General features: G+C 40.3%; 1 pseudogene; it reads left to right on the top strand.

Moving 5' to 3' along the window:
- The first annotated feature begins 13660 nt into the window (after positions 1-13660).
- On the top strand, positions 13661-13993 carry LOC149225789 (nematode resistance protein-like HSPRO2 pseudogene; annotated as a pseudogene).
- Positions 13994-14217: the final 224 nt, after the last annotated feature.

The raw sequence follows: 14217 nt of genomic DNA, 5'->3' as shown, positions 1-14217 counted from the left end.
CATAAGCAAGTAGAAGAATGCAGCCCCCTCAGGGGGAGGGCGATGCACCTCCCCCCAAAAAAGATAGTCAAACGCAGCAGACGGAAGAATGGGACAACGAAAACAGACAGAATGAAGGCAATACGGGAAGCAGCAAGCAACAGGACAAGGAGCCAGGTCAGAAAGACAAAAACAAGGCAAGTTCCTCCACATGCAGACCAGTGGCAACTCACAGGCCAAGAGTGGAATTTCCCAGTCACTGAATCAATGCCAGAATACAATTTATGAGAGATCACGCGCTGATCGGCAAGTTCATTGGAATATGGCCAACTGAGAGAGCACTGAGGAGCTGGATAAGCACCAAATGGAACCCAAAAGGACACATCACTCTGCATCTAGGGCCAAAGGGGTTTTTCACTGTAGTCTTCAACTGCCTGGAAGATCGCAATAGGATTCTGGATGGGGGTCCTTATTTTTTCAATTCTGCAGGACTATATCTCAAAGGGTGGGTCGAACGATTCAATCCAGACAAGGAAGACCTTAGCTATGCCCCCGTTTGGATAAGGTTGTACTCGCTTCCTTGGGAATATTGGGAAGAAAAATCTCTTCAGGAGATTGGGAATACGCTGGGCGAGTTTGTCAAGGTTGCCGAGGAAACAAAACTATGCAGATACACGTCTTATGCCCGGATCTGCGTTTATATGGATCTAAAGCAAGCCCTGCCAGACACGGTAAGTCTCTTTCATGAAGATGTTGAATGGATTCAATTAATAGACTATGAGCACGTACCGTTTAGATGCAGGAAATGCCATGATATAGGACATCTCTACAGAGACTGTCCTCTGAACAGGAAACCCCCTTCTCAATTGAGTTCAGATAACCAAACGTCTGACGGTTTTACCAAGGTAACAAACCGAAGAAGAGGGAACAAAAAATCGACAGCCAATCCCAAGACAAATCCAGTCGACATGTCAAAACCCTCAACGAGTAACAGCTTTGAAGCCCTGGCCAAGAATGATATGCAAGATCCTGATAATGAACCTCAGAATGACAAAGAATCTAACAAAGAGCAGCCGGAGGAAACTTCACAGCAAACAGAGGATGTCCCATTCAAGAAATCAATCCTTCAATCCCAAACCAAAACTCAATCCTGGCATTCTCAAGGAATGGAAGTTGATAATCCTGAACCAAGCTCCAAGACACCGAAGGAAAGAGAGGAACCCTCTCAAGAACCCCAGATCATGGAAGAAGACCCTGAGAATATTGACATTGGTGAACTGGATATCCTAGGGCTGGAGCAAGCATGCAAAACAGGGAATTTTGACAAAATACCAGACCGGCAAGTGGATAACCTGGTAGAGGTCCTTAACCGTGCACAAAAGAAATACTCTCTAGGGGTCCAGATAGGAAGTCCATGGGATGGCAAGTTTATCACCAAGGATAGCAAGAAGAGAGGAAGAAAAACAACCCTCGAAAGAACCATCAAGATAGGCGAGGTGTTAGTTGAGTCAGGGAGGTATGCCAAGCTGACCAAGTACTTCAACACCAACCCCAATCCTTCTCAATGAAGCTGATATCATGGAATATAAGGGGGCTCAACAGCCCAAGGAAAGGCAGACTATTAAAAAATATGCTTATGCAGGAAAAACCAAGTATACTTTTTTTGCAGGAGACTAAATGCAATTCGACAGTTTTGGAAAAAATAGCAGCGAAAGCCTGGCCAGGAGGGCTAGTAACAGCTGTTGATGCTCAAGGGGCGTCGGGAGGACTGGCAATTCTCTGGGATGCACGAGTCATTCAACTCAACAACATACATGCTAACAAGAACTTCATTCAGGCAACATTTCATTTAATCGGTACCAACACCCATGGTCATATAACTAATGTATATTTCCCTCAGGAAACTATACACAAAGCTGAAACTTTGGATACACTGTCGGAGCTCAACTCAAATAGGCTATACCCGCTTTGGATATCTGGAGGAGATTTTAACATGATAGCAAGAATGGAGGAAAAGCAGGGAGGCAGAAGCAGAACAAACAGAGACGGGAACCTACTGAAAGACTTTATTCAAACCAACTGGCTGGTAGATGTTCCTTCAAACAACGGCATGTTCACTTGGAACAATAAAAGAGAGGGATCGCAACAGATAGCTTCGCGTCTTGATAGATTCCTTATATCAGACAATGCAACTCACCTGGGAGGGGAATTCATCGCTTCCATCCTTCCTGTTTCAGGCTCAGACCACTGGCCTATCGAACTCCAATGGAACAGGCCAGGTAACAGTATCAGGCGTCCATTCCGGTTTGAAGAATTCTGGTTAACTCATCCGGATTTCGATGAATTGGTTAGATCAACTTGGCTCAAATTCAATCCTATCAGTGGTACAAAGATGTCCATGTTCCAGCAGAAACTAAAGCACCTCAAAGGCGAAATTAAACACTGGAATAACACCACTTTTGGCAATATTTTTAAAGCACAGGCTACTCTCAATCAAGAAATGAAGATGGTCCAGCAAAGGATCATCACTGAAGGACGCTCCGAGGAACTTACCAAGAAGGAACAAGATATCGAATCCCAAATATTAGATAGAGCTCAACAGGAGGAAACCCTTTGGAGGCAGAAATCGAGGATCAGATGGCTCAAGGACGGGGAAAAGAACACAAAATTTTTTCACAAAACTACAGTGCAGCGCAGAATGAACAATTACATCACCCATATCAAAAATGAGCAGGGGAATAGAATTGAGACTCATGAAGGCATTGAAGAGGAGTTTCTCAGATACTTTAAGAAAGCTCACCAAGAACCCAGTATGGACAGAATGCCTGCTATAAACAAGATCCTAAGGAACATTCCAAAATTAATTACAGAGGAGCATAATAGTCTCCTCCTCAAGCCCACCAACTTGCAGGAAGTTGAAGATGTTGTTCATCAATTGAAGGCAGGGAAAGCGCCGGGCCCGGATGGATTCACATCAAACTTTTTTCATAAATTTTGGGATCTTATTAAAATGGAGGTATGGCAAGTTGTGGAGGAGTCCCGCACCTTACGTTGGATGTACCCAGGACTGAATGCCACATTCATTGCTTTAATTCCGAAGGTGGAAGAATCCAACACCCCAGACAAGTACAGACTGATTGCTCTATGCAACATTATCTATAAAATCGTCTCAAAAGTTATAGCTACCAGACTAAAACCGTTGCTCCCTCTCATAATCTCGCCCGAGCAATCTGGTTATGTAGAAGGCCGGCAGATAATGGACGGGATTATTTTAACTCATGAAATAATCCACTCTTTGAAGCAGACCAAAAAACCAGGTATGCTGCTTAAGATCGATTTATCAAAAGCTTTTGATAGTATCAGTTGGATTTACATTCAAAAAATTCTTACTGCCTTTGGCTTTGCCCCATCATGGGTCAGATGGATTATTAATCTTTTGTCTTCAGCATTTTTTTCTGTTCTTATCAATGGTATCCCTTCGGCTACGTTTCGTCCTTCCAGAGGTATCAGGTAGGGAGATCCCCTTTCACCTTTTCTTTTTGTTATTATGGCTGAAGGACTAGGTAGAAGTCTAACTTCTGCCCGGCTCTCTCAGCGTCTTAAAGGCCTATCCTTCAACAATTCTCCAACTTACTCCCACCAGCAATTCGTGGACGACAACATGCTTTTTGGTCATCCCTCGGTTCAAGAAGCTCGCCTCCTCAAATCCCTCCTATCAAACTTCTCTGAAGCCTCTGGAGCCCTTATTAATCGTGTCAAATCTCAAATCTTTTTCTTTAACACCCCTGCTCCCACCCAAAAAGCCATTGCCCGTATCCTTGGTTTCACCATCGCTTCCCTTCCCTCCAAATACCTTGGAGCTCCCTTAATCGCCTCGGCCCTCAAGCACTCCTCTTGGAAAAACTTGTTAGAAAAGCTAGAGGCTCGGCTCTCCCTCTGGACTCATAGAGCTCTTAATATGGCCAGTAGACTTGTTCTCATCAAGGCAGTTCTCCATTCCATGCCCTTGTATCTCTTCTCTATTCTTGCAGCTCCTAAATGGGTTCTCAAGGAAATAAAGAATCTCCAGCGCAACTTCTTATGGGGTAGCTCAGGCCACAATCGAAAGTGGGCTCTGGTTAAATGGGACAATGTATGTCTTCCGAAGAAAGCTGGGGGCATTGGGCTAAGAGATCCAGGGCACAGTAATAAGACTATGGGAGCTAGAATATGGTGGAGGTGGCTGGCAAATCCTAACACCCCCTGGGCCTCCCTCTGGACAGCAAAGTATGCGAGCAATTGCCCTATTGAAGAAAGAATTCGGATGACAGAAGTAAGCACGGGATCTGTAATATGGAACTCGACCATTCAACACAGAGATCTAATACAAAAGCATAGCTTCTGGGAAGTCAAGAGCGGTAGCACAGCAAGATTTTGGGAAGACTCCTGGCAGCAGCTCCCAAAGATAAAGGACACACTCTCTAACCTTCCATTACCAGAGTAGGATATCAATCAGTTAGCCAAGGTTAGTCAGTTCTGGAACCCCTCTTCCACACAGGGATATAGACAATGGATGGATGCAAATCAAATCATAATGCACGGTTCTGAGCAAGTTCAACGATATCTTTCCATAGAATTACAAAAGCGGCAAATCCCTATCTCAGAAGAATCGGACATACTAAGATGGGGATATGAAGAGAGAGGGACTTTCACCACAAAGGAAGCGTATAAGATAATAGTTCAAGAACAGATAATCAAAGACACTTTATGGGATAAAATCTGGCATTCCTCCAACTGGCCGAAGGTGTCTACTTTTTTATGGCTCCTATGTCATAATAAAATTCTAACATGGGATAATCTTAGAAAAAGAAGCTTCTCGGGCCCATCTATATGTCTCAACTGTAAGCAAGAAGAGGAATCAGCTATACATCTAATGCAAACCTGTCAAATAGGACGAAAGCTGTGGGAAAAGGTGGCCTTCCGATGCCAAAAAGACGGCAAAGTGCAAGGGGATATCAGAGCTACTATTCGCAATTGGAGTCAAGAGCCATATCAAAGCAAACTCCTCAACACACTATGGCAGCTTATCCCTGGTCTACTGATGTGGAATATCTGGAAAGAGCGGAACAGAAGAGTTTTTAAGGATCAATCTATGTCCATAGAGCAGATATGGACCAAAATACATCAGAACATCAAGGAGTCTCTATCAATTAAAGACTGGTACCCAGAAGATTTTCCTTCATTGCCGCAGGAAAAAACAGTGTGGGACAATTGGAAGATGCAGGTAAATCAACAGCTGATCCTTAAAAATAATCCTACTACGAAGAGAAAAGAATCAGCAAAATGGACTCCGCCGCCCAGCAACATGTTCCAGCTCAACTTCGATGGAGCCTCAAAGGGTAATCCGGGAAAAGCAGGGTATGGGGGGGTCTTCAGGGATCACTATGGCACTCCTCAACTCATCTTTCTGGGCTCAAAAGGTTGGGACACCAACAACTCAGCAGAATTGGAAGGATTGTGGAGAGGTCTCACCCTGGCTCAAGACAGAAGTTTTTTTCCGCTTATCATAGAAGGGGACTCACAAATCATTATAAGAATGGTCACAAAACTAATGCAAGGATCCCCCATACATAAGGTTAGCAACAGTTGGAGGATGGCTCAAAGGCTCGAGCTAATAGACAGATGGCTTTCTCAGCATCAAGCAATTTCCTTCAGACACACTAGGCGGGAAGGAAACAAGCTCGCTGATTTTCTTGCTAATCTCGGAGTGGAAATTGAGGCAGACTTCTTTGTAGGCACAATCTCCAGCATAGCCTTCGAGGATCAACTCTCTGAGTTCCAGAATATTGTGATGAAGGATAAGCTTCAGGAGGATGATACACACCCGGATGCGGGTGTTAATAAATGATATTTATGAGGGGCCGCACAAAGCAGGCAGCTGGCCCTGCACCTGGCTGGCGGACGACCTCCATGGCATGCGCATCTGGCTGGCGGACAATTTTAATGGCATGCACATTTAATCACCTGCAGAACGGAATGTTGGTCGCACAAATCGGCATTTATGAGCGCCTGGTTCAAGAGCTCTTGCTTCAGGTTTTATGTATGGATCCATATCTGATTCACGCCATTGTCACTGGTTCGTTTTACCTCCGCTCGGGGTTCTTCCCGCACCCCTGCCTGGCTCAACTTGTTTGGAAGCTCGCCTGGTTAACTGGTGTTGTTGGGCTCCTCTGCGCTCAGATTCTCTCCCGTCAGCTCCGCCATCTTCCCTTTCTCAGTTGGTCTGTCATTCTGAGAATGCCTCGTCGTCGAGGAGTCCCGCGCCGAGGAGGTAACACTGGGAACAGAGGAAGAACCTCTCGGCCTGCTCCGCAGAATGTCATACCCATTGCGTCGGCCTCCCCATCCTCACCGCCCTCGGGTCAAGCTGGGCCTCTTCCGCACAATTCCTTTCAGACTACCAGGTTCACCTTCCACAGCAGGCTCAACAGGCCTGTGTTGTCTGCCAGCATCACAGTCATTCTTGCTGAGGAAGAGAGTAATCCTACCAGCTCGGCCCACACTACCTCCTCTCAATCTCAGGAAGATAGTGTCCTTCAGGGGGAAATGGCTGGGGTGGTGTCTAACGCTGACAACATGCAGGATGACACCCCTGTTTCTGAAGCGCCTCTGCATCCGGCCGACTCAACACAGAACGAGATTCTTGCCTGTGGACCGACTCATCGTGCAGGTAGCATTCTCAACCTGGTAACTACTCCTGAAGGCGGCATTGAAGGAATTGATGACAATGGTTTCGTCACCTGGGTCGCTTCGTCTAGCCAGGTGGATAAGGACATGCCCGACTCTCCGCAGCATGCAGACTAAGGCTGGTTCATCACCGACGGGTGGCACTCTTGCCTTCGCTCTGTGTATTTTTTGCTATGTGTCTTCGTTTCTAGGTCTCTGGTCCTGTGTCTGGTTTAAGTTCTTGTTTAAGCTCGTGGCGCTAGCCAACCTGCTCTCTGTTTGCAGTTACAACTATGGGTTTGATGGGTACTATTTTGTCATTTTTGTTCATGGCGGGCATGATAGCATGCGTCTTAGTAAAACCTCTGAAGGTGTTAGCTATGTCATGTTAGAATCAGAACAGAAATATTTCAGTGGGTCATGGTCTAACACAAAATCTTTTGAAGTCTGTAATCTGAAAACGGCAGAAAGCATGAAATGTATGTCTCTGAATCTCTGGCTGAGGGCTGGCATCTGCCCCCTCTGAGGTCTCGACCTCTATGTACATAATTTTCTCTTTTTAATAGAATTAGTATTTACGCAGAAAAAAAAAACTTAAATATTTAAAAAATTATAATAATTTATTAAAACTATTTTAAAAACATAAACTCGCCCGACCTATATATATATAACAGAAAGAAGTTGCCATTTTGTTAAAGAAGGTGCGACTGGTTTATTATAAAGAAGTTGAAACTGACCTTTTGGATTTATTACAACTAGCCATCAATCTCAGTGATTAATTGAGCAGCATAAATTTTGGATTGACCAGCCAGCCGCTGATATCGATGACTAGCCATCAATATCACAACGTTAATTTTGTGAAAGAAGTTGACACTGACTTCTTGGATTTATTACAAAGAAGTTTACGTCAATATAATTCACGTTGACTTTTTTTATTTATGTAAATAATAATAAATAAATTATGTAGAATATGACAAATTTTGGATTGATCAGCAAGCCGCTGATATCGACAACTAGCCATCAATATCAGTAATTAAATTTAGCAGCATAAAGAGCCCACTCCAGATAATAGTTTTCCACAATCAGAATCAATACCCACGGATACGGTGAGTGTTATTTCCATCTCTATAACAATATAAATGCTATGTCTTTACAGCGTATAAATGCTATGTCTTTACAGCGTCACAACCCTCTTGACGTCATCACCCGTTACATCTCCGGCTTGACCATGGATGCATGCATGTTACATGCATCTATCTCCAACCTCCGGCAATTACGGGTCACCAAGCTTTGGCGACTCTGCCGTGTTCCTGCACGCCAAGCTGCCCGCCTCCACTTAGGTGTATCAATCACATTTACCAACTCAACATGGAAGCTCATAAACGCGTTACCAACCACCTTCGATTCATTATCTGCTCAAATCCAAAATCCCGGCAATTCAAAATCCAGGCAATTCAACCATTGAATAAATTCACTGTGGAGCACCGGCGAACAGAGGTTACAGAAGGTGATCCCCGCAGTGCATGCAGCGCCCCGTCTACTTCGAATTTCGAAACAGGTATTTCAAACGCTCTGAGCACTTCAAATTCCTCTGCCTAAGAATTCTCATAGTTGTCAAGAACTGTGAAGTTTCCATAGCTACCTTCCTTAAACCCCAACACTAAACCCCCTGCTAAAACCCAAACCAGCGGGATGGCGCAACAGAGGTTCTTTCGACTTCTGTCTTGCGCAACAAAATACAGTTTCTAAGGAATTTCTAACTCTAGGAATTGCATGTAAATATGACAAACTTCTTATTCCACTGGCCATGTGGGTTCTGGCCATTTTATTGATTGAAGGTAGACAAAATAACCCTCCAGCACAAGCTCCTTCCATAATGCCGAAATTCAAAGGAAACAAAATAAAGTAAAGGCTCGAACAGATGTACGCAACAGACTAACTTCAATTCTGGCAATGACCCACAACAGCAAATTCCCTTATGGTAGTGCCCTGCAGCATGAAAGGTAATCCTCTTAGCCAACTTTCAGTCAAGACTTGCCCTGGATCCTCTTCAGCTTGGCAATCAAATATCCACACTCTGCCCCTGCCTTTTCTACTTAGACAAACTGAAACTTACGCATATCACGCCCACCAAACTGAATAACTCTCCACTCATACCTAGAGACGATATAGCTGGCGCAGGCTAACTTCCAGGATGCCGTTTTGGGTTATCCTTCTTCCTCGCTCACTGTTGAGCCTCCATACTCCGAAATGGATATGGAAAACTCGTATTGATGTAAGGATAACTCCAAGGCCGAGGCTTGGACCGGGCCTGAGGCTTGTGGCATATTATAAGAAAGAATGGGCCGTAGGCTACGTACCCTTGAGGCATGCTTACTTCTATCAGCTTTTTGCCTTAGCCCTCGAGGCAACGATGGACATCTTCACCACTCATTTTTAAAGAAATCGTGTTACGTAAAGTTTCCAACTATAATTTTTCTTAGGTTAAACTCTCCTTTGCAAAGATTTTACTTTCCAGTACATTGTTAAAAGTCATTTAACCCCGCCGAGATCATAATGATTACGAACCCATTACTCGAAATTGATTACTCGAAATTGATCTCTTTCTTGAATGCAAATTTGTCTAATGACCAATTATATATTTTGTATTTTTATCCATTCGTTATATATATTTTGTATTTTTATCCATTCGTTATAAATCGATCACACGACAGCTGTTACTGATCTTATATTTTCATTGCCGGCTTGCTTTTTGTTTCTTTTTCATCTCCATTTTGCTTTCCCCCAACTTTACTTAGGGAATATATGTACTTTAAGTAATACTAAAAAATTTCATTTATATGGAAGTGTTGTTCTTCTGTACCGATATTATATGCATAAAGCTATTGTTTCCCTAGGCTTGTGTACTTGATTTTAACTGAGTCTCTGAGCTCCTTTAATGTCAGTATGCCTGCTTTTAAGAAATTTGTGAGGCTAATTACCGTTTTTCCAACAAGTTTGCAAGGTAGATTCACGAATAAGTTAAATCAGAAGCAAGAGCCTTCAACTATTTGCTCACTTCAAAACTCCTTTACGTGTCAGTTTTTCTGTCATGCTGACAGCCCAGATATAATTGTTTATGCATATTCCTATATCGAGAGTTTCTAGTTCCTGTCCGTGCTTGATTTTCAAATATTTTCTTGAGGGAAAGAAATGCGTTATCAGCGGTCCGTAAACGTTTCTATATCTTTCCTTCATACCAAACAACTCCTCAAGGTTTGCCCATACAGTGCATGCATGGAATTTTCTCCTTTTGTAGAACTGTTTTGGTTGTACAGTTGAAACTCAAAAGAGATGTGGTTCTAAGTTAATCTCAGCAAACTCAAAAACAGCTGCACCTGTATTTACATCATATTTAGCTCGAAGATATATGCGGTTCATGCAAATAGTTTACAGATATTGAAACTTGCTATATAATGTACTTTCTTTATCTTTGAAGGGTCCTATATTAGTGGTGAGGATGCATTTTATAGAATTTGAAACTTGTAATATAGTGTAATTTTTTTATATTTAAAAAAGTTTATTGATAAGAGTTTTTTTAGAACCAGCAAGTGTGGTTCATCATCAGATTAAGATGAATAACCAAATCGTGGCTACATATTAAATAGGGAGAATAGATCAAATAATAGCTAGAAGAAATAGTTACTATTTACCAAAGAATTGGTTACAATGGACTGGGCAACAGACTTGACCAAAAGATAAGGACAGGAAAATTCAATGGTTAATAAATTAAATAATAAATTAGTTAGTTGTTAGGTCTATTTATTTCTTTTAACCTAAACTAAAACTAAAAATTAATGTACTCTAAGAATTATTATAAAAGAGTATTAATTATATAACTTAGTTAAATAGTGACTAATAAGTTTAATATTTAACTAAATATGGAGAATTTTCTTCTAACTAAAAGATAAATAAAAATAAATGAAATTATGTTAATTCTATTATATGTAGCTATTTATAATAATTAGATAATTCGATTATGAAATTTATATATTTTTTAATCTAATAATGCGATAAATAGGGATTAATGCTAACTTATAGTAATCAGTCAATTAATTATTTTATATATTTATTTGGTTATATGTTTTTATATTTAAAATTGGATTCAGGTTCTCAAAAGCTTTTTGAGCATTCCCAACGCTAGTATGAACGCCTTGATGGTTAGTTACCAGACAAACTCTGCTGTTTAAATCTGTTAGGATTAGGAAAGTATAAGCTATTTCCTGTAATCACTCAGGGCTTATATATAATATGACTGCACCATATGACTGACACGGTGTAGAGCAAGAGCAAGGAGCTCAGCTCGTGTAAACAAACATTGCAGCTATTTAAATCTGTTAGGATTAGGAAAGTATAAGCTATTTCCTGTAATCACTCAGGGCTTATATATAATATGACTGCACCATATGACTGACACGGTGTAGAGCAAGAGCAAGGAGCTCAGCTCGTGTAAACAAACATTGCAGAAAATTAATCTTAGCAAACTCAAAAACAGCTGCACCTGTTTTTCTCGTGGAGAAATTTGCTCAAGCATTTTGCCAGCAATTCTTAGCCATAGCATCGTCATGCATCCTTACAAGCTTGTGACCAAAAAAAATCAATAATAAAAAGCTTATTTTATATACTTGATAATATACGAAATATACAAGCTTATTTTGGCACATCCTCAAGATGAACTAGTTAGTTGTTAGGTCTATTTATTTCTTTTAACCTAAACTAAAACTTAATGTACTCTAATATAAACTATAGGAATTATTATAAAAGAGTATTAATTATATAACTTAGTTAGTTAAATAGTAACTAATAAGTTTAATATTTAATTAAATATGGAGAATTTTCTTCTAATTAAAAAATAAATAAAAATAAATGAAATTATGTTAATTCTATTATACGTAGCTATTTATAATAATTAGATAATTCGATTATAAAATTTATATATTTTTTAATCTAATAATGCGATAAATAGGGATTAATGCTAACGTATAATAATCAGGCAATTAATTATTTTATAGGGATTAATGCTAATTTGGTTATATGTTTTTATATTTAATGCATTCCCAACGCCTTGATGGTTAGTTACCAGACAAACTCTGCTATTTAAGTCTGTTAGGATTAGGAAAGTATAAGCTATTTCCTGTAATCACTCAGGGCTTATATATAATATGACTGCACCATATGACTAACACTGTGTAGAGCAAGAGCAAGGAGCTCAGCTCGTGTAAACAAACATTGCAGAAAATTAATCTCAGCAAACTCAAAAACAGCTGCACCTATTTTTCTCGTGGAGAAATTTGCTCAAGCATTTTGCCAGCAATTCTTAGCCATAGCATCGTCTTGCATCCTTACAAGCTTGTGACCAAAAAAAATCAATAATAAAAATAATAAGAAGCTTATTTTATATACTTAATAATATACGAAATATACAAGCTTATTTTGGCATATCCTGAAGCTTATTTTATATACTTAATAATATACGAAATATACAAGCTTATTTGGCACATCCTAAAGATGAACCACCGTTGTTGGTTCAAAACGTTGATCAGAAAAGAAACCTAATGCGATGTATCCGAAAGATTATCTACATATACAAGCTTATTTTATAATAAAAATACAAGCTTATTTTATAATAAAAATAAAAAATAAAAATCAGCATGCAGTGGATTTGAGTTGCATGAAATTTATGTCTTTTCCTATTCAATATATTGGATCCGTGTTGAGTTTTTATCATCTACAGAAAAAGTTGAGTTGCAAAAAATAGATATGTTTTCTGTCCATTAACATATTATATATAACATTTTAAATATATTAGGGATTTAAGAACATTTTATTCTATTCCAATTTTTAAAATTTAGTGTTTAAAATGGATTTTAGTGTTTATTCTATTATTATGTTGTCCTTTTTAGATTATGGTATATGGAGAGCATTAGTGTCTTTACTCTCCTGGTTATGTTTGCAGGGAAAAAATATGTCATGTAAATAAATGGCATCCTATTTTGCCTTTGTTGAAGAGTCCATAGAGCCCTCCCCCATGGAGTGTGCGGGTTACGAGCAGTATGTAAATCTCCCCGAGCTTAGTGCCATGTGAAAATTCAAGGAATGGCCTAGTTGGTCTAGGGAGGGGTTGGTAAAGGCTGCCTTACAGTCATTGGAGATTACTTTTCGGTTTGTTTCGTCTGTCCTCTGTGACACAAGGACTTACATTGACAAAGAGGAATGGAAGAGAAGGCTTGAATCCTTAAGTAGTTCCCAAATTAAGTTGATTTCAATGATTTGTGAAAATGACAAGCAGGTTCCCACTATTCAGTTGTCAATAAGTAGTGGTGTTCTTGCTACGAAAGTTCTCCATGAGGTATGGTAGAGACCTGGTGCTTTACCTGTGGTTAGCAGAACAAGTGAAGAGAGCATAATTCCTCATTTGGGTATATGGAAAAGAGCTGAAGCTATGGTTTCTAGAATATAGTTTGCCATTGAAGGTCATATGCAGAGGACTCCCTTCACTTTAGGTCTGGGGAACCAAATATGTCAGGTAAGCCTATTCTTGAATATGATAGAATCTGCAAGCCAAGATATTTGCACTCTTTAAAACAACATAAACAATTCCATAATCCAGAAGATGCCAAACTTTGCAATGTCCTCCAGATCTTTGAGGCTGGGTATTTGTAGGCCAAGAATTGTTGCACAGAATATATCAAAGAATAGACTCTGTGGATTTCGTAGGAGCATCCACAGACTATTGGATGGTTGAAAGGATGTGGAACATGCTCACAGAAATTGTGAATTTTCTTCTAGTGATGGACCAGATGATTTCCTTTGCCTTAAACACCAGTTGGAAATTACTAACACTGGTACGCTTGCAGGCGCATATTGCCTTCGGTCTGCCCCCCTTAGAGACCTTACAAATGCATGCAAGGAACTAAGGCATCTGGTGCCCAAAGTCATGGGTGTTGAGGCTGATCCAAAGGGTGGACCAAGGCTCCAGGAGGCACTTATGCATTTGTTTCATTCACATGGACTTCGTTCACATAACACTTCAGGTGCTTATCATGTTGCAACAATACATGTTCTGTTGGCCTTCCAGGCAATAGAAGCCATGGTGAAAAGGTTTTTCTTCTCATATCAGCAGCTGGTAGTAACAGCCATGGGTAGCATTGAAATGAAGGGTCCATCATATCTGGGTGCTTGTGATGCCCTGCGTCAGATATATTTTGAACCAACTTATTTCCCTAGTGTGGATGGTGCAAAGATATTTTTGGGTTACTATTGGCACTAAAAGTCTACAACTATGGTGGATGGTACACTGGAAGATATACATACAAATCAAGTGAAGTTTACAAGACAAAGAACAGTGCCTTCAGTTTTTCAAAATATTACCCCAAATTCATACATACACTTCTTACATTGACAGTTTTGAATACTATACATAGAATTATATTGGATATAGGATTAGACTCATTTTTGTTCATCCCCATCAGTAGGAGCAATCAATAGAACAGT

Source organism: Pinus tabuliformis, chromosome J, assembly GCF_031772625.1.
Source record: "Pinus tabuliformis cultivar Carrire ecotype Pingquan chromosome J, CPIR1, whole genome shotgun sequence".
Classification (NCBI taxonomy): domain Eukaryota; kingdom Viridiplantae; phylum Streptophyta; class Pinopsida; order Pinales; family Pinaceae; genus Pinus; species Pinus tabuliformis.
The sequence above is the reverse complement of the archived record's forward strand: the minus strand, read 5'-3'. Positions and strand labels throughout refer to the sequence as shown.